Source organism: Mesocricetus auratus, unplaced genomic scaffold (assembly GCF_017639785.1).
Source record: "Mesocricetus auratus isolate SY011 unplaced genomic scaffold, BCM_Maur_2.0 Super-Scaffold_6730, whole genome shotgun sequence".
NCBI lineage: Eukaryota > Metazoa > Chordata > Mammalia > Rodentia > Cricetidae > Mesocricetus > Mesocricetus auratus.
Genome location: NW_024429184.1, coordinates 4,335,773 through 4,349,233, shown reverse-complemented (window position 1 = coordinate 4,349,233; position 13,461 = coordinate 4,335,773). Strand labels below are relative to the sequence as shown.

General features: G+C 47.8%; 1 long non-coding RNA gene across 1 annotated transcript; it reads left to right on the top strand.

Moving 5' to 3' along the window:
- Positions 1–708: 708 nt before the first annotated feature.
- Positions 709–2,134, top strand: LOC121138922. The gene is made up of 2 exons (XR_005875779.1): positions 709–1,156; positions 1,689–2,134. It is a non-coding gene; the product is annotated as an uncharacterized LOC121138922 (long non-coding RNA).
- Positions 2,135–13,461: the final 11,327 nt, after the last annotated feature.

Below are 13,461 nucleotides of genomic sequence, written 5' to 3'. Positions count from 1 at the left end.
GTCAGTGAGAAGCAAAAAACAGCCTAATCCAGAGGCTGGATAACAAAAGGCACAGACCCATCAGAAATGAAGGCATGGGTCCCTTCTCCAAGAAAAAACCCAAGACCTGCTGGGGTTCTTTCCAAGGGTGGAGGAACGGGTAGTAGAGGAAAGTAGTTATAACCACCAGCTAAGGACACATAACCAGTTGCAAAGATGAGGATCACAGTTGACATGACGGTGTCTATTGTATTTTGTTAAGAATGTTTCTACAGATATTTGTGTTATCTTTCAATTTCTTTATCATGTGTTGTAATATCAATTAAGAAACTGTCAAGGCTACACCCACCTGGAGAGGAAAGCAAGACATGTTCCAAAAATAAAATGCTCTTCTGTAATTAAACTGTGAAGGCAAATATAAATAAAGCCATTGTAATTAAAAGAAAGAGAAAAGCAAAGGTTATCACATTCGAGTTTGAGATACTAAAACAATGTTCCCCAAGTGATATTGCCACCTATTCTAAATCTACAATGCATCTATGGTTCTACTGGGGATAGTTATATCATGCTAGGCATAATTATGACCTGGTTAAATGTGTAATATATTTGAGATTGTATGAGGAATAGTTACATTAGTTTTCGATATTATTATAGCCAGGTTATTGTTTTCAATTTGAAATTAACCATAACATAAGGAAATAAGCTTGTGTCAAGTTGATACAGTGTGGATCTGTGATGGCTATTATTGGTTGTCAACTTGACTACATCTGGAATGAGCTACAATCCAGAATGGAGAGCACACCTGTGAGAGACATGCTTGCTTGGTTTGAAGTGAGTGAATCCACTTCCGCTCTGGACCTTTGAGGTAGGGAGACACACAGCTTTGCTCCAGCTCTTAGGCGGGAAGACACACAAGCCTTTAATTCAGATCTTGAGGAGGGAAGACACAACTTTAGTCTGGGCCACACCTTCTGCTGGAAGCCTTAGAAGGAAATAGAAGAAGGAAGCTTACACTCTTTGCACACCCGTTTCTTCACTGTCATTAGAGCCTAATTCTTTGGGATCCCACCGTCTACTGAAGACCAGCTGAGACATCCAGCCTGGTGGACTGAGCAACTACTGGATTCTTTGACTTTCCATTCAGTCAACCATTGTTGAATTAGCTGGACTTCAGTCTGTAAGTCATTACAATAAATCGTGTGTGTGTGTGTGTGTGTGTGTGTGTGTGTGTGTGTGTGTGTGAGAGAGAGAGAGAGAGGGGGAGAGGGAGGGAGGGAGGGAGGGAGGGAGAGAGAGAGGAAGAGAAAGAGGGAGAGAGAGATTTGTTCTATAAGTCCTGTTATTCTAGAGAACCCCAAATCATGCCTATGATAAGTCTCTTTCTAAGTTGATATTCTATGTGAGACTTAATGACAAGAAGGAAACCAAGACAATAAAATAAATATAGAGTTTAAACAACAACAACACAATCCAAAGCAAGTAAATAAAATCCTTCCATGGCCCTGCCTTTCTTTTAGCTTCTTTCATTGTCCCGCCCACCTCTAAAGAGATTTCCAGGTTCATCTTCACTTTCACACATGACTGTCACTCTCCTAAACAATGGCCTCCCTTTGCCCTCCATCATCCAGTCTTCCTTGGATTCTCCAATGGGCCTGGCACTGGTTGGTGACTTCTTTGGTCTCAGAGTCTCTCTTCCTTGATTTCTGTAGGTGCCAACTCTTCTGATGAGAAGAAATGGCTATAGTGTCTACCTCCAGGAATACTCATGGTGGGAAGAATGTCATGGACGGCAAATGGATCAGAGAGAAGGCCACCTGGGCCACCTTTCAGGGCTACGTTCCGTGTGCCAAATTTCCTGAGAACGACTTGGAAATACAGAGCAGTTTTATGTAGAAATCCTGTATAACACTCCTGGTATAACACTCCACATAATTGGAAAAAATGTAGACTGGACCTCTTGCCCAAGTACAAAATGCCTTTGGGTCAAAGTAGAAAAAAAAAGCTTTGCCAGCAACCCCCTGCTTCAGCTGCCTAGTTTAGTGGACATGCTCAGGCAAGCGAGGTCAGCTGAGCCGCTGGAATCAGAGTGTATGGATGTAAAAGTCTTTCCTTTGGCGACTCATTTTCTTATCTAAATTAAAAACCCTTGCTAGTCCTTTTAAGCAGTTTATTGACCACAGGAAAAAAAATCAAAACACACTGGATTCTGAGTTCCTGAACCACAGAAAAATAGGAAATATCTGTTTTCCTTTTTATGAATAGTTTATGAGCACTGAATAGTCTTTGGTTGGGGCACCGAATTATAAGAACCTGCTTGAACATAATTGATATTAAGAGAAAATCATTTTCATACCATCCCCCTTAAATAAATATTGAACAAGTGTTAACGGGTACTGTTGGAAGGTGTCACAAATTAGGATTCCGCCAGCTCTCACCTCCCACCTCATAAAGATGAATTAAATGTGGAGGTGGAAAAACATATCCTGAGAACACAAAGAAAAAAAAAAAGAGCTCAGGTCAGGACAGCCGTAGCTGGCAGAAAGGGTGAGGATGCCAAGTTTTGGGGAAATGAGTTGTGTGTGTTTGACAGTTGGGTAGTAAGGGATGGAGCACTGGCGGTCAAGCAGAAGTTGATATAAATTGACAAACTGACAAGGCGTGGCCTGGTGATGGTTACTATTCATTGTCAAGTCGGAACTGTCAAGGAGCCACACATCTGGGTATGCCGTCTTTGAGGGAGCCCTAGGGGTTACCTGGAGATGGAAAGAGCCACCCTTGGTGTGAGTGACACCACTGCGCGGGCTGGGGTCTCAGACTGAGTGAAGGGGAGAGGAGAAATCTAGCTGAGCACCAGCATCCATCTCTCCGGTCCTTGTTAACTGCAGAAACCACGTGACAGCCCTGCTCCCGTGACTCCCTTGCCATGGTGGACTATCCTCTCAAACTGTGAGCCGAAATAAGCCCTTTCATCCCTTATGCTGCCCTCGCCAAGTGTTTTGTCCTAGCAAAGACGGAAAAAAAAGGTGTCCAGGGTCGGAATACATGAGCAGAGCGTGTGAGGGGAATAAACGTAAGACCCTCAAACGTCAGACTTCAGCAAAGAGTGTTCTAACTAACGAGGGGCCTGCCACCGGCTTCCAGACCCACACCCGTCACACTGAGGCAGGTGGGGTGAACACGGATGTTTCCTTGTCTTGCACAGGGTGCTTCTGACTTCTCCCCATGGCCTGAGAATCAGCTGGGGTTCCTGCCTTATTCTGTCCACTGTGCTGACTACCGAGTCTTGCTGCTTTCTCTCCTGTCTTTGACTATGACCCACTCAGCATGGGAGCTCTGAGGACAGTTGGTCCCTCCCACAGAAGAGCCAGAGTCTAGGATGTAGGGACCTTAGAGAGGGTGAGGTGAAGGTGATGTTCTCAGTACAAAAGATGCACCATCCGGTGGGATGGATGCTGTCCCGCTTAGGAAATATATCCAGGCTACCTGCTCTGAGCCGGTCCTTGGCTAGCTACCGGGGGACAGAAAATGACAGTCTTGCCTATAGGACCTATGTGGTAGACAGGCTTTGTTGGTGGGGAAGGAAAATCTGGGGACCAATGTGTGGACCACTGAGCGGCATCTAGAAGGTGCTGCAACCAGCATGAACTTAAGCTCATACCCATATGAGGATGTATTTGCCAGCAAAACTGCCAGCCACTAGCATCTGGCTGTCAGCAGGGGTGTTTCTGGGCACATGGATGGCGTGGGCATGATGCCATGCTATGAACAGGGGTTGGTGGCACCACATTTGGAGTGCCGTCTTTCATTGTTCCTCCATGTGTAACATGCTTCAACACACCAGTTTCTAGAATCACACTGATCATAGCGAGAGGGAAGCAGCAACTCTCATTCCACACAGAGCACTGTGCACTTCTGGGAGGAGCCAGCTCTGGCTTCAACCTACTCAGGCTCCTGCCCTGGTCACTGCCCCCAGCCCCGTTTGACAATCTGACAGTAGGATGTTGGGCAGACTGTTCTGAGAGCATCATCTGTCTCTTCTAATGCTGCAGAGTTCCATCTGCAGAGGCTATCCAAAGTTAAATTCCGTGTTATCTGTTACACACCACCTTTTGGCTGACTGTCCTGACTCAGATACCAGTTTCTCTATTCAGTAGCTACTGGGTTGTGTGCAAGCATCATTAGACTGCCTATTTATTTTAAAATGTGGTTTATTGTGTGTGTGTGTGTGTGTGCTTTTGTGGGTGTGTGCGTGCACATGTGTGTGTGCGTGTGTGCATGCATGTGTGTGTGTGCACGCGCATGCCCGCTGGCATGTGCATGTGTTCTTATGAGTGTGGAGGTCAGAAAACAATTTTAAGATGTTTGCTCTCCCCTTCCACCTAGTTTGAGAGCAATGGTCTGTCTTGTTTGCACCACGCTGCATAGTCCAGGTGACCTGGTCCCTGGAGCTTCCGGGAAATTCTCCCATCTCTACTGTCGTGCCACGCAGGGTTACAGATCCACACCACTGCATCTAATTTCTTTCCTTCTGGTTTGTGAGGCACACAGATGCTTCTCCCTGCTAGGCTGTCTCACTGGCCCCTTCTTAGACTATTTGCTCTCAGTACGACTCTACATGTCCTGGTTCAAGAACCCACCCTCCGGCCTCTAATGCCTCTCTCATCTGGAAGCCGAGGCCTTCTTTGGGACACGGGGGCAAGCTTGGGCCATGGCCTCATTTTACCCTGACTGTGGGGTGGGTGTACACTAAACCAACCATTTAGGAGGAAATGGTTACAGGCTGACACCCCTCCCAATTCAGATGTTAACCAGCTCTTTAGCATTTGAAGTTTGAGAAGAAGGGCCACTTAAGAGGAAATCCAGACACCGACAAGTCCAGGAGAAAGACCACGTGTGAAGTCATAGGGCAACAATGGCTTTCTTGCATCTATGTCTTCTTTGACAAAATGCCATGAACGGAGTAGCTTAGGACCAAGGGAAACTTACTTCACCTAGTACTAGGGCCTAGAAGCCTAAGACAGGTACCAGAGGATTCGGTGTCTGGTGAGAGGCAGAACTTTGGCTCACAGCACCTTCCAGCCTGTCTTTGTGTGCTGAAGGGGTGAGCAGCCCTGACACACATATAAAGGTGCACACCCACACCCAGAGTCCACACCTCTGCACCCCATCTCTTTGGGAGCAAGGTCCTCAGTAGATGGATCATGGGCTACGCAAATACTCAGATACCCATGGCCATCTGCAAATCATGTAGAGCAACTTCCAAAGAAACCCTGACTACACTTTGTGACCTCAAGAGATCAACCCGAGTTGTCTCAGCCGCCGTCCACCCATCATGCCTTGCTGTGGAAGACCCAGCACCTAAGATGTGCTTCAAAACATATATCTAATGGGAGCCACGAAGATACCACCTGCCAGTCAGCTTGGGAGCACAGCTGGAGCCAGATCTTGCTGGCAACTGGTGGCTCCTTCAGTCTCTCTGAGCTGCTGCCACTCCCTCCCAGACTCCAAGGGGCAGAGGGTTCTAAGTGGCCTAATGGGGTCCCAGCTCTGTTTTCTAATTGTTCTGGCACATGTTTTCTGCCCCTGTCAGTCTCATCAAACCCTTTTTTTAACCTCAGCCCGAGTTGCTGTGCCATGATTCAGCCAAGACCACCCCCATCTACTTCGTTCAAAGCGCCGTTTGAATCTTCTGAAACTGTAGCTCTGATCACGTGGTTCACGTGCTTTATCTCTTCTCTCTCTTTCTCTCTCTCTCTCTCTCTCTCTCTCTCTCTCTCTCTCTCTCTCTCTCTCTCTCTCTGTGTGTGTGTGTGTGTGCTTGCACTCACATGCAGGACATTCTGGCGCATGTGGACACCAGATGTTGATGTGTTTGGTGTCTTTCTTCTATCACTCCTTATTTTTATTTATTTAAATTACATTTTTACATTTTTTGTGGGGGGCGATGGTGAGGGGTGCATGAGTGTATCACAGTGCTCACACGGAGATTACAGGACATTTTGCCAATTTATATGTTGAGGTGGGCTCTCCCACTGAGCCTGGGATTTGCTGTTTCTAGCTAGACTGGATGGCCAGGGAACCCAAAGGATCCTCCTGTCTCCCTCTGCCCCTTCTACCCCTTTTTACCCATTCTACCCCTTCCTAACACTGGGGTTACAGACACATACTACTACATCTAGCTTCTTTGGGGGCTGAGAATTAAGGTTCTTGTGCTTGTGCAATAGACGTCTAACTTACTAAGCCATAGAGCCGCCCCTTAGGCTCCCTACCTTTTTAAAAGTGAAAGCTTAACCTCAGCTCACCTCAATCTGCCACCCATCAACAGTAGAGGGGATCGGTCATTTCCTCCCTTTCTAATTTTTTTTTTTTTTTTGGTTTTTCGAGACAGGGTTTCTCTGTATTGTTTTGGAGACTGTCCTGGAACTCTGCAGACCAGGCTGGCCTCGAACTCACAGAGATCCGCCTGCCTCTGCCTCCCGAGTGCTGGGATTAAAGGCGTGCGCCACCAACGCCGGACATATTTCTTTACTTTTAAAGAGTATCCATTTATTTTTACATCATGTATGTGAATGTTTTCCTGTACATGCGTGTGGATACCACTATTCACACCTGGTGCTGGCAGAAGCCAGAAGAGAGCATTGGATTCCCTGGAATTGGAGTTATGGATGGTTACAAGCTGCCTCATAGGTGCTGGGAACTGAACCTAAGTCCTCTGGAAGAGCGGCAAGTGTTCTAAACTACTGAGCCATCCCTCCAGCCCCTAGAAAACACATTTCTGAGTGTCTCTTTGAGAGTATTTCCAGAGATGGTTAACTGAAGAAAGACCTATCCTAAACGTGAGAAGTGCCATCTTGCAGACTAGAGTCCCCAGCCTGGACGAATAAGAAGGCAAAAAGAAGAAAGACAGATGGGCGCCCGTGTTCATCTCCGCCTTTCTCCTGACTGAGGATGCATTAGGAACAGCTTCACCGCATTCCTCCCGGCATCCTCTCTGCTCCATGGTGGACATGATCCCTGGAAACGCTGAGCCAAAATGAGCCCTTCCTTAGGTTGCTCTTATTGAGTATCTACGGCAACAAGAAAAGTCGCTGGTGTAGGGCCCGCATCTCTTCTGACACAAGTAGCAATGAAAATTCAAGGAATCATCCGTGACCAAATGGGAAATCACCCCAGCTTTCTTTGCCCTTGCTTCCTCGTTTATAAAAACAGGAGAAAGATAATCATGGTATCAACACAAGCTTCCTGCGATATCAATGAGAAGTGTTTTGTAAAGAAAAGAAGTCTTTATGAATATTCCCTGCATTTCCTGTGAAGGAGTAGGCGTGGCCCCATCAGGCAAGGCATGGGTTTCCCCCAGAACTCTAACCCTGTGCTGGAGTTTTTAATTTGGGCACTAGCGAATGCGTGACATGGTACAGCTTCCCTTCAAAGAGCATTAGGGAGGCACGGGTATTACTCCCATGTTGCCGAAAGCAAGGGCTTCTGGTATGTCCAGTAAGGGCCCAGCCTCTGCCATGAAGCCTCAGGGAGTCTTCTGGGGCCAGTGGGGACTGATCAGCCCTGGGGGAAATTAACTGCCCTGGGAGGTAAGCCCCAGAAAACTGAGCCGCCATGGGTTAAAGCTGGAACAGTGTTTCCAGCTGGGCAGTCAGATTGATTTCCAGGATTTACTGGGACTCTGTTCCCCAGCTGGGCTGGACACAATCTCCGCATTCTGCCTCTGTGCGCCTGGCGGGTGACTGGGAGGATTTGGAATTTCTGGGGCTGAACTGGCAGCGATCTCCTCGGGCCAGGAGTAGGGCTGCTCTGATGAGCAGATAATTAGGATGCTTCTTTCAGCTGCAGATAAAGTCCAGAGCCTCACTCCAGCCATTATCCTGCCAACCCTAATAGAGCCAGATTGATGGATACAGCGCGGAGGGAATTTGGAACATTCTTGCGCACACTATATCACACTCAATAACTGCTCGTGCACAATGTGGGACTTTTATAAGCCATTACAAAATCCATTTTGAAACGTCTCTGGGTGCGACAGCCAGCTGCAAAGCATCTGAAGTATCCCTGACATTTGGGCTTTGGTGGGGCTTGTGAGAACACGGGGAGCGAGAGCAATCGCGAGTGCACCCAAGCCGGCCAAGAGAATTGCGTGGTGAGCCGAGCAGTGGTGAGCCGAGCAGATGGTAGCACTACAGCCCTCTCCGTTCGTCTTAAGAGTGTACCTCAGCGAGAGCACTAATCCCTCTTGTTAGACAAGAACAGACCCCCCCAAATGCTTTCCATATGTCCTATTGTCTTCCCACTTTAATTCTACCTCAAAAGCCCCCAACTTAGCAACCTTCATACTAATGCTAAACGTATTACATCAGTTCTAACACTGATATGTTTAATATGAATACAATTAAAGTTGCTCTAACATAATCCTGGTGAGATAAACAGCACTGTTTTATTATAAACGTCCCTGCAAGGTCCCTTGTAAAATATTATCAATACTAATAGGAGCCCCCCTCTACCCACCCAGATGCTTGGGCTAAACAATGCCACTGCCTCCCTACTAATAACAAATACGTCCAGCGATTTAAACATCGGTACGTCCAATGTAAACACCATTACAGCTAATGTAAAACAGTTACCCAGTCTCGGCCCGCAAGCCTTCAGCAGAAGTCTTCACGAGAGAAAAGAACCGTTTCCTCAGTGAGGATGCATTACAGCCTGCCGGTGCCATTTGTAATAGATTACTTAAGCCCATAAAGAAATGAAAATTGCAGGCCCACTTTGAGCCAGAAATGATGAAATCCGAGAGCTCAAGCATAGCACAGCGTGGCATAGGCCTGCTTTTGCCCAGGGCCTGTGGGCTCTGTGAGATTGGAGTATACCCTTCCTTAGTACAGCGTATAACACAAGGACCCCAGAACCCCAGCTTTGCTGATCCTGCCCTAGTCCGTGGCTTCTGCTCATTTAGGCATGAAGCCCAAGAATGACCTTTCCAGGGCTGGGTTGCTGAAATACGTGCATTCGGTTAGTATCACAGGACTGGAGCCGAGGACCTTCGCTATAGTTTCGGTCTTCTATTGTGGAACTTTTCTTCCCTTTTTTAAACTATAGAGAAAATCAAGTCTTCTGAGCAGAGACTGAGACGGTTTTCCCAGAACCTTTGAAATAAGCAGACAAAGCCCCGCACAAGCCCAAGCCTCTTTCACAACAAGCTTTAGTTTCTTTCTCTCCACTTCTGAGGTTGGCAGGTTTGCCATCATATCTGAGCGCCTCCTATTTCCAGATACTTCTTCGAAACGGTTCTAATCTTTCCACATTGGCCTACTTTCTTTTTGTCTATTCATCAGACCCACCCCTTAAAATTTGTGGACACCAAGCTTTGGCTTTGGGGCTCCTGGAAGGTTACCTTAGTTAAAAAGCAGTTCAAAAGGTCTAACTTTGCACAGACGCACAGGGTGTCTATGCGACGCCATGGGCCAGCCTTTCCGGCTTCCCATCATTCCTCAAGGGTCTCCCTGAGAAGCCTGCAGAGGGGAGCACTGACTTCGGGGTCTGATCATGCTATTTACTACAACAGCCACAGAATTACAGGTCCCATCATGACACGGAGCACAGGAAAGTGTTTCCGAGTGAATTATTCCCCAAATGTTTTAACAGACATTAATCACGTCACGTTTTGAGATTTTATTTTTATTCATGTCTCTGTCTCTCTCCCTCCCTCTGTGACCAGATCTCTCCCTCTCTCTCCCTCCACCCGTGTGGGTGTTTGTGTGTGTGTGTGTGTGTGTGTGTGTGTGTACATGTGCATACGAATGCCCACAGAGGCAGAAGAGTGTCGGATCTCCTGGAGCTGCAGTTACAGACCGTTGTGAGATGCCCAGTGTGGGTGCTGAGCCAAACTTCAATCCCCTGCAGATGCTGCCCTTCATCCCTGAGCCATCTCTCCTGCTTCTACTTCCCTGTCGAATGACTACTCCAGAAAGTGCAAGAGCTCATTTCCTACAGTTGAGAAATACCCATCTCCTCGGGGGAGATTGTGAGAACCAGGATCTGCATATACCCTTCCAAACACGCCGTGCGCTGGGGTACCCACCTGACATTCACAGCTCTGTGAAACCTGCCTTGTTCATCTCTGGTGCTTTTGGCATTTGGAACCCCATAGTTCTTCATGGTGTGATCTGGAAAGGAGTGTAGCCAAACTCAGATGCAAATTCCGGTCCCCTTCTGCAGGGACGTAAGCCATCTGGGCCTTGTCTTCCTCACTTATGCATTGGGATTGGTGGCACTGTGTGTCGGGGCTGGTGGGACACCAGCTAGGCCTCACGTGTGTGAATTCCCGGTGCCATGTTCGGCTCTTATGGCTGCCATGCCCCTTCTCTTGGAAGGAGCCGCTGTGTTCAGAGCCTGCACGGGGTCTCCTGTCCCCAAAGTGTGGAAAGATGGAGAACTGGAGTTTTATTCCCACTAACCATCGTATTATTAATGCCAGGCAACTCATTCCTAATAAAAAAAACCCCAACCCGTGTAAACATCAGTATAGCTTTCAATTTGTAGTCAGATTAGGTGCCAGCAGCGTTTGGTTCTTATTTTGTTTTACTTTTTAATTTTATTCTTATTATTTTAAAAGTGAAATCTTTACAGCTAATTTGAAAGCAAGCTATTTTCTGCCTTTGGAGAAATGTAGGCTTTGGAAAGTGAGTCTTGGAATGTTTCAGTTTCAATCATAGTGGATGGGAGAAGAAAACCAAAAAAAAAAAAAAAAAACATAAGTCAACTCATGTGATAGTCTTTCTGGACCTGGATTCGCGATCTCCTTTAGGCGGTGTCCTATGGGGTGAGGTGTGCATGGAGAGGAGCTAGGTTCACCCTGAAAGCTACTTTATGCCCCCTGGAAAGCAGGTGTTTAGCATCATACTCTGAGCTTGAGCCTACATCTAAACTGTTCCAGGGAAGAGGTCTGTTCCTGGGGAGGGGAGATGTTACTCTCCGGACAGCGCTTGCCTTGTGTTCGTAAAGTGGAGAATTTGAAACCACCATCATTGCTTCTTCTGGTACAAAGTGCCCCACCCTCCATCCATATCCACCGAGCATTGAAGGACTCAGCAAAGAATGGTCAGGTTTGTGTCCTTAGGTGCTGCCCCCTACCCGGCTCCACACTGGGTAGGAATGGGGAGACCAGGCCTTGGGAAGGAAACTAAGCCTGTGTTACTCTTTGTCTGGAAGCTGCGGGGACCCCCAGGCTCTGGGGTCCATCATAGTCCAGGGCGGGAGGCACAGAGTGCTATCACAGGGGAGTCTGAAAGCAGCAGTTTATTGGTAAACCCTGGGGAATCAGAACAAAACGCGGCTGACCATCGGGGTGTGGGTGGGAGCTGTGGGCAGCTATTGCCGCTGCTTACGGAAAGCAGCTGACATGAGGGGCAGCCTGGGGAAACACGGCGTCTCTTGCCTAAGAGCCAACCCCGGGGAAAGCCACAAAACACCAAGAAGGGCTTCCCTGGGAGCTTGGCCCCTGTCCCTTTTCGGGCCTATTAGAAACCCCACCATGGGTGTCTGCGGGGCGCCATTCTGGGGTTGGACGCGGCCTTGCGTGGGCAGCTGCTTTCTTATCTCATGCTACATCAAGCCTTCAGTCCCTCTGACTTCAGTGGGCACTGTGATGTGGGCAGAGCCCTCGCATTGGCCTTTGGTAGGTCCACCAGTCTTCCAGAAGCCTCTGCCTGGCCTGCTGAGGGTCTGCTCTCTGTCGCATCTGCCTAGAAGCCTCCCCTGACCCTTTCCGTTTTTCATCGCCCCCGGACGCCCCTTCCAGCACTTAGTAGGTGGTTCCACGGCTCATTTCTTTACACACAGACATCTCCCTCCGTTGACTGGGTTGTTCTGGTATCGGCTCAAGGGCAGGCCCCTCACCGACTAAAAGTCTCCCTTTGCTCACAGCTAACCACGCGCCGGTGTGGATTCATCAAATCTGTGAAGTTAAAGTGGCCGCATTTGAACTCAGGGGTCCTCCACTTGCTCTTGTGGGATGAAGGGGCTCACACAAACGGGGCTTCCTTCCCTTCCCACTCTCCGTCCTCCCCAAATGCCACAGCCCCGTTGGTTTGCCAAGGTGGGCGGGCCCAGGGCAAAGCGCTTCAAACGCCTTCGATACCGCCCGCCTACACTGTCTGCGCGGCCCCACTCAAAACTGACACGGGTACAGTTCACGGAGATCATCTCCCAGCTAGAGGGGTTGGCAGAAAGCAGCAAGGAAGGGGGTCTCCGGACGAAACCTCACAGTCCCAAACCCGGGTAAGTTACCTCCATGCCCCACGACAGGAAAGGCAGTCTATCGAACAGGGTGAGAAACTGACAGTGAGCGACAGTGGTGTGCCAGCAATGCTTGCCGTTTTACTGGACCCACTGGAGTTTATTTGGAATTTTGGAGGACCTTTGCTCCCCTGGGATTTCTCAACGCTGGAGGGCTGCATGCAGTTCCTGGCGAATCTGTTCATAGCAGCTCTCAGTGGGGAGGTAGAGAAAGGACCCCGATGAGACCTAGGAAGTCACGGGAAGACGTTTTACCACGGAGGCTGAATTGACACTGTGGAATGAGAATTAAATCATCCTTTTGAATAATAAATACCTACTTTACCTTTTGGAAGAACTTTTCCCCAAGTGCTTGACAAATACCGATGCATTCAATCTTGTCCAAAGACAAAATTACAGCAAACATAATCTGAAGAACTTAATCGTCTCTATTGTACGGAACAGCAATGCACTGTTCCGTAAAATAAGGTGTTCTGATGAGCTAAATGAAGAGGCCAGGGAAAGCAGAAACAGCACAAAGCTGTGTTACTTTCCCTGTCAGAGGTGACCAAGAACAATAGAAGAAGAATTGGTGAGCATCAGGTTGCTTTTATGAAGGACTTATTAGGAGTTGGATTGAGGGTATGGCACAAGGTTGAGGATTTAGTTATCATGGCAATTCAATGGCTTCTACAGGAAAGCTAGCAGTCATCTCTTCCAGCTTCTTTGAAGGTCAGTTAACAGCTTTGCCGGCCTTTGATGACTTAGCTCTCATCACAAAGGGACTTTAGTTTGAGTGTGACTATGGTCTGTTGATGTCCAATGCAAGGGTTTAGTTCAGAACAGTGGCTTTTTACAGCGTTTGTTTCATAATCTTAAAAATTAGTCCTACAAGATATATACTATTGGGAGTCTCGTTTTATACTTGGGAAACTGAGACACAGCATCTGGGGCTACTGGCTCATAAGTAACAGAATCGGGTGTTGTATGACAGCCTCCTCCAGGAGAGAACCAACGCACACAGTGTCTGCTCACACCAGATGGGGAGCCTAAAATAGACAAAGGTACAGATACCACCAATGTCCAGCATGATGAACCAGTTAGTTCTATGGTGTTATTTATAGCAGTATGAGTGAGGAGTTACTTAAAGGAGCAGCAATGACTAAAAGAGAGAATCCACATCACCAAAGCCACAGCGAATCT